Below are 8,918 nucleotides of genomic sequence, written 5' to 3'. Positions count from 1 at the left end.
AAGCATATTTCTGGAATGAGTTATGCTCCTAAAGCAAGGTTTTACTGTATTTGGAGACAGCACCTTTAAAGAGGTGATTAAGTTAAAATGAGGTCATATGGGTGGGCCCTAATCCAATATGACTGGTGTCCTTTTAGGAAGAGGAGATTGGGAGAGATACGCACAGAGGAAAGACCATGTGAGGACCCAGGGGGAAGATGGCCATCTACCAGCCAAGGAGAGAGACCTCAGAAGAAACCAACCTTGCTGATATTTTGATCTCAAACTTCTAGCCTTTAGAACTGTGAGAAAATACATTTCCATTATTTGAGCCACTCCTGTCTGTGGTACTACCTATGGCAGCCCTAGCAAGCTAATACACCTGCTAAAGCTAAGTAATGATCACACAGCAGCGATGTGAGGACAATGACCTTGAAAGTTACCACAATAAAAGTAGATTCTAGGTTTCTCTGTACTTATCACATCACTCAGAACCTGGTCAGGAGAGATAAGTCATGCCAGTTATTTTAACAGAGAGAATTTCATCCAAAAAAATCATTAATTGGGGAAAAAATATTAACTAGCTATCTTCGTTTCCTGGAGCTGTCGTAAGAAAATACCACAGGCCGGATGGCTTGAGCACCATAAATGTATCGTCTCCTCGTTCCAGAGGCTAGAGGTTTGAGGATTAAAGTGTCAGGAGGGTTTTTCCTCCTGAGGGCCGCGAGGGAGAATTTGTGAAGGAGAATCCGTGAGGGAGAATCCTAGTTTCTGGTAGTTTTCTGGCAATCTTTGGCACTCCTTAGTGTGCTGATACATCACCCTGATCTCTGCCTGTTCACATGGTGTTCTCTCTGTGTGCATGTCTGTTTCTGTGTCCACATTTCCCCTTATTATACGGACACAGTCATATTGCATCAGGGCCCACACTAATGATCTCCTCTTGACCACGTGTGAAGACCTGTAGAAACAAATCTAAAATGGAGTCTCTGTGTCAGGGAAAAAACGAAATCAGCCAATGCAGGTGAATTAAAGAAAAAGAAACATAACCTTACCTAACACAAGTTGTAGGAATGTACAGTTCTTCTCAGAAATTAGTAGAGGGTGCCAGCGAATCCCCAAACACCAAGTCTATTCAGGTCATCTCTGGACTTTCTTGTTCCCCTAACTCAGCTACCCTGACCCAAACAGGGGAAAAAGCCACTTGTTATGGTTGCAAAAAAAGCCTCTAACTTCCATTAAAAAAAACCCTTAATCTGTGAGCAACTTGAAACTCATCGCTCCTGGAGCCTAGAGTTTCTTGGCCTGCACATTGAAATCCTTGCAATAAACTCACCTTTCTGCTTTGTTTTAATCATTGTGCCAAGTTCGGTTTTTGACGGATCCCATTTCCAAATAAGGCCACATTCACAAGTAGTAGGGGTTAGAAACTCAACATCTTTCGAGGGGACACAACTCAGAACATAATACTAGGTAACCTAAGAAAGCAAAACACTTTCACAGAGGCAGTGACTGTAGGAAGAGCCACCACCCCTAGGGCTGGTGGAGCAAAGGAAAGGAGTTGATTATTAAAATGTAGGAGCCTAGAGAAGGGGCCCCACAGAGCTAAAAGTCAGACACCTGAGGAAGGGGCACTTGTGCTCAGCTGGTGGTGGGATCTCTGAGGAAGCTGCTTCTTCATGCCCTGGGACACAGCAAGTGTTGGCAAACTGGATTCAGCTGCTGCCACAGGAAGGCACTGCTTCTGAACGAAGTGTCACCTGGGTGATGCTCACAGGAACTCCTAGGCGAGACAGGAAGAAGCCTCCTTCTTCCTCCTGCAGCCTCTCACTGCCCCCCCCACCCCCTCGCCATGGGCGGATCCCAGCAGGGAGCAGCTAGCACAGCAGAAACGTGGTCTGCTGACTTCCAGCCCCAGCATCACAAAGCAAAGATGGTTTGTGGCTGAGAAAAAATCAATCAGTACCTGGCACATTGTTTCATTTGATTGAGTCAAGATCAGCCAATGACCCTGAAACGAATGGAGAAAAGTGTCTGAGACCATGTTCTTGCAAATATTGACCCAAAGGTGTCACAAAATTCCTGGATTTGTGGTTACTGATGTGCAAATTTTTGCCTTAAATTCCTTATCTATTAAATGGGTATGATAATAATGAAGACCTTGTAGGATTGTTAAAAGGACACATAACAAGCACTTATAACAGTAGATGACACAGGCTAAGAGTTTAGGACTCATAAATTGCTACCTATTATTTTATTACTATCTCATTTAATTAGATAATAAAAAAATTAAAACATTAACAACACATTTTAGGGACTATATCTTCCTTTATAGGGAACTAAAATAACTTAAGAAAAGATTCAGGCATTTGCTCACTGCCAATAGAACATCTACAAACAAGTATGGACTTAATTTCTTCATATCAGATATCTCAAACTACTGTGAATACTTAACATTCCCTGACTGGCAATTGCTTCTAGAACATAAACTTTGAGGAAGGAGAGTTTCTAATCAGGAGCAATGGGACTGAAAAAAAAAACCAGAATGGCAAATAGGTTTCATCATGATTGTCTACTACTGATTGACAGTGGTCACCTGGAATGCTGACCGGAGAATCTCAGGCTTCATCTGGGTTCAGAGGGAAAGAAGTTCAAAATTATTTAGCGATCTCTACTAATGGCATGAGAGAGCATAGATGGGACTCCCGTGTCCTCCATGATTTTATAAACATTGGTAGAAAGTGTGGCTTTTCGGGTCAAAAGTCAATTCAAATTCTAGTTCTCTTTGCAATGGAGATAATAATAACTCAGATGGTAATTTTGAGGATTAAATGAGAAAAAAGAAAGAAAGAAAACTCTACCATCTCTGCAGAACTCAGTGTTACTTGTTCCTTTTCCTGTATACAGTAAGACAATAATGCATGATCAACTTACAACCGTATTCAGACTTACTAAACTTCATAATGCTCTCATTATCTGATCGGTTATGTAAAAAGTAGTCATTGTAAAACACATTTTCTTACAAAATGGCTAACACATTCCAAATTTATTTATTCTACAGCAGGATACCTATACTCATGTTATTTATCCTCCAAATTTAAATGAAACTGGTTTTGGTGAATGAGTGAATACGGGTGAAGTTTGGCTTCTCTACATATCTAATTACTTCAGTATCTACAGATGATACAGATTAAGGGTGATTTGTTATCTGTCCCCACCTTTCACTGAATTAGGGGACAATTTTCTTCCTTTTATTCTTTAAAAATTTTTTTTAAATGTTTATTTATTTTTTTATATTAAATACAATTTATTGTCAAATTGGTTTCCATACAACAGCCAGTGCTCATCCCAACAGGTGCCCTCCTCAGTGTAAGGGACAATTCTCTTTTACCTTTTACTAATATGAGGGGCAATAAAATGCAATTGTTCTTCATTGCCTGAAAAACAAAAGGAACAATTTCATGAGCAAAAATAAGTAGCTTCCATGGAGTGAGATTTCGCTAGAAGAGACTCTTGGTTTTTTTGTTTGTTTTTTTGTTGTTGTTTGTGAAAAGGTCAGTGTCCATGTTTCAGTTTTACCATTAAATGAATTTCCTGAACTTCATGTAGTTTTCTGAACTATTTGCTCCAGACAGTGCATTTTTGTAAAATATTTTCTCAAAAGCCTCCCTTACAGAAATCAAAGGAACTCCATCCTTGTCAAAAAATCTGGTGAATATGTAAATAGGTGTCAAAGAGGTATGATATTTCTCAGATCTTCAATTTTCTCTTTTCATCTACTTCGTTGTTTAAATACACAGCACCACCTGGTGGCTAAATAAAATTATTGAAATTTTATTGCATCTTAAAAATGGAAAAAAAAGTAGATTCAGCAGCAGAAAAATGCCCAATTATTTTTTTTTACATTAAATTGGGGCTATTCATTGTGAATTTTTATGCTACCTGGTTTTCTTATTTTAGTTCTAGATGTCTAATTATAAAAATACATACAACTAAACCATGACAAGCTTTAGCCATTGCCAAATATGCGTGTTTTCTTTTTATACCCTTGCATATTTATGAAAAGATATACCTGCATAATTTTAATGGTGCTATTTTTAAAACCAAAATTTAAAGTACTTTTGTAAATTCACCCTCGTGAGGCACTTTAATTCACTCGCTAAAATTATCTTATTGTGCTTGTCTTGAAAGCATTCTCATTTGTAAAGAACCCTAGTCACAGACACTTTAAAAATAACTTTACTCATGAAATACCATCAGAATTAATAGTCATTTGGAGAAAGGCATGTAATTATTACACCGTAATTATGGTTTTAGACCCAGGATTGAGTTTCCAAAGATGCATTTGATTAAGAAAGTAATGCTGCTGCCCTCTTGTGGTTTAAAGCGCATATTTTTCTCTAGAATTAAGATGATAGCTACCAAGAAATAATGCTTTTGCTATTTAATGACAAAACTGAGTATGAGCTACATTTGACCAAAGTAATATAATAAATAGCCCACTAACTATCATAGCTAAGGAGTGGAATGTTCTAGTTAATTCAATATCATTGTTAATTAAACTTGGCGATTAACTTTTTTTAACCTGTTCTGTGAGAATCCCCTTTCATGTAACTTTTAGCATTCTTCACCAGTTCCACGAAATATATTCTTGCAGATGGTACAGTCAACCCACATCCTCCAACTAAAACTAGAAACTAGTGGAATTAATTTCCTACTTTCCCAGCACTAAGTGGGGGAATACATTACCTTCAAACTACTTCAAAAAACAAATAAAAACAAAAACAAAAACACAAAATGCTTTTTCACATTGCTACTACTGTTTTAGCCTGGGATAAGTTCAGGAGTCTTTTCCAAGGTCCGGGACGTGCATTTACCTTGCCGAAACCCTCTGGCCCCTTGCAATTGTGGCACTGAATGGAAAACAAGCTTGAGTTGCACATTCCAAATGGAAGAGCCAAGCTTTCCTTGCATTGGCTCTGCTGTTCTCCTGCTAGAAATGAATGGAGCTTTTCAGATTTCTCCATACAAACAGAACTAATTCTCTGAGAGCCTGCTCTGTGTTTATATCTCTCACCTCGCGAGTGTTATTATGGATTAAAGGCAAACAAGAAGGAAACAAAGGGATGATTCTGTCTTGGCCTTAAACCCCAGGCACAGTAGAGTTTATCTTTATTTTCCAACTCTGTCTGAAATTTCCTCCAACCACTCCTTCTCTATAATATCCTACAATGCTATCCTATTGAGAAAATAGGAATTCGTTATTATTGAAGAGGGAAAATAAAGCAATCAGGTTTACATTGCCTTTATTTGTTCAGTTCCAGAGGAAAAAAGCGGTCAATAGCAAAAAGGGGAGATTGGTTTTGGGCACCACTACTCCCATGGACCGTTCCGGTGTCTCTTGTGGCTTTAATGTGCTGCTGTCCCCTTGAGGGCCAGAGCCTTTTACACTGGGCTTCACCCAAGTTTTATTTGAGGAAGGGACATTTCCTTTCTTTCTTTCTTTCTTACTCTTTTCTTAAGAAACCTCTAGATTGATCCAGAAGGCCATTAGCAGGAGAAGATTGAGGGCAGGGAGAGAAGGGCAGTGCGACTCAACATGCTCAGGGCTGTTCTCACAAGATCATCATTGCCATTTCCGATATATTTAACTGGAAAACAGAATCTGCAGGGGTTGGCCAGCCTAGAATAAGACCTGAACTTGGCATGTCTCAACCATGCACTGGAGAAGTATCCACCTGATTGTCTGTTCTTCGCTGCCCGATCAGCTGAAGACACTCATCTGCATCTGCAGATGTATCCTGTTCTGTCCTATTCTCGGACACGAGAGACGGGATATGGCAAAGGAGAAGCAGACAACACTGAGCTGCTCACAATGTGGGTACATTCCTGTCAGCACCTTCCCTGCGCATTCACAGCCCTGCCACAGGCCCTGACTGTCGGGAGCCCTGGGTGTCCCAGAACTCACTTCATCCTGTCCACCAATTTCCCCAGAAGGGACTCTTATAAACCTCCAGTGAGACGAAGCAAGAGAGGGACACTCTGCTCAGTATATCTTCTCCCGGGAATCTTCATTATGATGCCAACATTGCCCTTGCCTCACACAGCTAGGTTTGCTGATGCTACTCGGTTTGGAGAGGGAAGGTTGCATTGAAAGAAGAACTCACAGGGCAGCTCTAAGATCCTGGTAAAAATAGACTTTGGCAACCTGTGGGAGAACATGAGTTTTTAATTTTATAATTTTCCTTTAAGTTTATATGTGCAGTTTGCACGTTTTCCTGTATGCATGTGACATAGGTAAGTAATCTTAAAATTTATGTAAGAGAAACCATTAGTTAACATTGTGCTGAGTGAAATAAATCAGATTCAGAAGAGGGCATACTTTCTACACAAAATTCTTAAACAAGCAAAACTAGAGCGGTGGGATAGTAACTGGAAGGAAGTCCATGCCCAGGGGCTTTTGGGAAGCACACAGAATGCTGATATTCTGTTTCTTGATCTGTTTGCTGATTCAATGGGTATGTTCGCTTTGTGACAATGGACTAAACTGAGTATTTCCCAAATCCATGGAAAAGGATTAATTGACCCTAATGTGGAAACAACTTACTCTCTTATTATCCCATCCACCTTGAATGAAGCGCCCAAAGCCCAGAGGCAAGAGGCAGTAGCTCATTTAGTGCAGGTTTCGTGAACAAACACAAAACCAGTGTCACTTATCTCTCATTTGCTTCATGGTCCAGTCTGTTTATCAGACCGGAGACACTCAGAGCCCAGGACGCCTCACTGGATGTGACAGGAGGTGATAGGAGCCATCATGCTCCTACTACGCTTGCTACTACTGGGCTGTGCCTGAGGGATGCATTGAGGGATGGCGAGGAGATGAACCGACTCTGAGCGTCTTCTGATCAAGCAAATGTGCACAGGAGTTCACCTCCTCTGGCCACGCCGCAGCCTCGTACAATGCTTTCTTCTCACTCTGTCTTGCTTGCCCTCGTACTAATACACCAACTGAGCTCAGTCACATGGGGATTTATCCTTTATTGGTTCGGGCAGCCATCTTTCTTAGAAAAGCCAATGTTCAGAAAACTAAAATGTGGCACTTTTTCCAGTTATATTGGAAACATCAAACAAATATTTGCATTTTTAGAAAAGTCCCTCTTTCCTGCATCCCCCAAAGCAAGAACATCAAAACTTTTTAATAAAAGTCTGTCTATATACAGTCTCATTGTTGATACAAGTGTATCAAAATAGCACAATACACTACAAGCTGATCAATATCATTTTTTTTCCATAAGTATGTTAAAATTAATTTCCACTCACTACCTCTTACCAGCTTTTAAACGTATTATGTTGTTGCACGGTGAGAAGAGAAGGACACTGGAACATGTAGGCCTGGTCCAGCAGGCAAAATCCTTTCTGGGGTCCTTCTGCTCTTACACCTTGGAATGAGCAGCAATGTGAATGCCTCCGAGAAAACGGAAGAGAGCTGGCCAAGAGCCATCTTGGGAAGGAGTCCTCCATGGGGAATGGTTTCCTGCCAGGAGCAAATCCACATTAGCTCAAAGAAACTAGAGATGAACTGTCAGATGTAGCCACTGAGGGGAGCAGCCATCACTGATTATCTGGAGTTTGCATCTAGCCATGCCAGAAAATGAGTTCGAGCTCCCCAGCAAGGAGGAATTGGCACAAAAGCAGGTGAGGAATGGATGAGAAACAGGAAGTAGTATTTGGATGTCATTTGCTATACCCAGGTAGTATTAAAGCCATAGAGCTACATACCTGTCAGATTAGTGCTTCGCTGATTCTTACCTCTTGTCCCTCTCCCAGCTCCCACTCTGAAGATGTCAAAGGCTGCATAGTGATAAGGGGGGTGAGGGGGTGAGAAGTGTTAAATCACATGAAAGATTGAAGTTTAATATTAGATCAGACTAGACATTTTTTTTTTTAATTTTGAAAGAATTTTAGACTTACAGAAAAGTTGCAAAACTAGCACAGAGTTCCCATATAATTTTCACCCGGTTTCCCCTCAGGTTAGCATTTTTGATAACCGTAGTACAATTATACAAAGAAATTTATATTGGTAGAATAGTATTACCTGAACTACGGAACGGACTTGGATTTCATCAGCTCTTCCACGGATATCCTTTTAATGCTCCAGGATCTAGTCCGTAGCGCATTTAGTTTTTCTGTGTCCCTCGTCTCCTCCAATCTGTAAGTGTTCTGTGACTCCTTGTCTTTTATGACCTTGAAAGAGTCCTGGTCAGTTACTTTGTAGATTATCTCTGTTTGATTTTCTTGATGTGTCCTCTCATGACTGGATGAAGGTCATGTATTTTAGCAAGAATACCACAGAACTGATGTATCCTTCTCAGTGCAGAACATCAAGGGATACATGATACTAATAAGATACATTGCATGTATCTATTGCTAACAGTGCTACCTTGGCTCAGGTGATGTCAGCAGTTTCCCCCCTATAACATTACTGTTTTCCCCTTTGTAACTAATAAAGATCTTGGGGGAGACTCTTTCAGGCAATGAAAATAAGCAGTTTCTCCTCAAACTTTTGCCTATTAATTTTAGCAAGTAATTGTTGCTGTGGTGTACTAATGATAATTTTCTATTTCCCTCATTCTTCTACATTTATCAGTTGAAATTATTTTGAAAGGAAGAGCTATTCTTTCCCTCGCATTTATTTATTTATTCAATTATTTAGATTTATCAGTATGAACTCATGGATATTTACTTAATTCTATGGGTTATAATACATTATTATTATTTTACTGCTCAAAAATCTCAGCTTTGGCTGTTGAAAGCTCTTTCGTGTTGATTCCTATGCCCTTTTGACATGTCCCCATCCTTTTTGGAGCATTTATTTTTGGCACCAAAAGATAATCCAGGCTGATCTTGTGTTTTCCCTGCTGGAAGCCAGGAACCAACCA

At 40.0% G+C, this 8,918-nt stretch overlaps 1 long non-coding RNA gene across 1 annotated transcript; it reads right to left on the bottom strand.

The window, feature by feature from the left end:
- Nucleotides 1-7,314: 7,314 nt before the first annotated feature.
- On the bottom strand, nt 7,315-8,168 carry LOC122211095. Its single transcript, XR_006198489.1, has 3 exons — nt 8,075-8,168; nt 7,789-7,830; nt 7,315-7,513 (listed from the first exon to the last, which is right to left on the bottom strand). It is a non-coding gene; the product is annotated as an uncharacterized LOC122211095 (long non-coding RNA).
- Between the last annotated feature and the right edge of the window lie 750 nt (nt 8,169-8,918).

This window comes from Panthera leo, chromosome F2, assembly GCF_018350215.1.
Source record: "Panthera leo isolate Ple1 chromosome F2, P.leo_Ple1_pat1.1, whole genome shotgun sequence".
Lineage (NCBI taxonomy): Eukaryota > Metazoa > Chordata > Mammalia > Carnivora > Felidae > Panthera > Panthera leo.
Note: the sequence above shows the minus strand (reverse complement) of the source record. Positions and strands in the feature narration are given on the sequence as shown.